Source organism: Salvelinus fontinalis, chromosome 9, assembly GCF_029448725.1.
Source record: "Salvelinus fontinalis isolate EN_2023a chromosome 9, ASM2944872v1, whole genome shotgun sequence".
NCBI classification, from domain to species: domain Eukaryota; kingdom Metazoa; phylum Chordata; class Actinopteri; order Salmoniformes; family Salmonidae; genus Salvelinus; species Salvelinus fontinalis.
In genome coordinates this window covers 57,196,236-57,196,930 of record NC_074673.1, presented here as the reverse complement: position 1 = coordinate 57,196,930, position 695 = coordinate 57,196,236, and the positions used below count along the sequence as shown (strand labels likewise).

At 39.1% G+C, this 695-nt stretch overlaps 1 non-coding gene across 1 annotated transcript; it reads right to left on the bottom strand.

The window, feature by feature from the left end:
* Positions 1-358: 358 nt before the first annotated feature.
* Positions 359-434, bottom strand: trnaa-ugc (transfer RNA alanine (anticodon UGC)). Its single transcript has one exon. It is a non-coding gene; the product is annotated as a tRNA-Ala (tRNA).
* Positions 435-695: the final 261 nt, after the last annotated feature.

Genomic DNA, 695 nt, shown 5'->3' with positions numbered 1-695 from the left:
TTTACTGAGAAACGGTAGTTGCAGGATCACAGTACACTTGAAATACAACAAACTTGGCAGCTCATTAGTTTCCATCCTCTGGAGGAGCAGAAAACACGATAGCTGCTGAAATCTTATCAGCCAGAGAGGAACAGTTCACCTTACATTATTTTAATAACATTTCACAGGGGAGAGAGAGAGAACACATGTTATAACAGTTTCAAACCAACCTTGATAAGAATGAGATTGGGGCAAGGTTAGCCCAAGCTACAATTTTTACATTTACATTTAAATTACATTTAAGTCATTTAGCAGACGCTCTTATCCAGAGCGACTTACAAGTACATACATTCATACTTTTTTTTTTTTTTTTTTGTACTGGCCCCCTGTGGGAATCGAACCCACAACCCTGGCGTTGCAAGCGCCATGCTCTACCAACTGAGCCACACGGGGCCCCAATCAAGTGGCTCTCCTCACATTTTAGGGCACAGCTCTGTCTCTAGAAGCATTGCCTTTCCAAATCATAATTAGAACTATCGATACATTATCTAACCCAAATTTAGAATGACAGTCATTAGTGCTTCATGTTGGTTCTATCACTTTAATTTAATACCCAACTTTTCTCATCACTTGTTTAATGACAGATATCTCAATGCATTCTTAGTCTAAATTGCTATACATTTCACAGTGTGCAGACCTCCACAATCAACCTGATA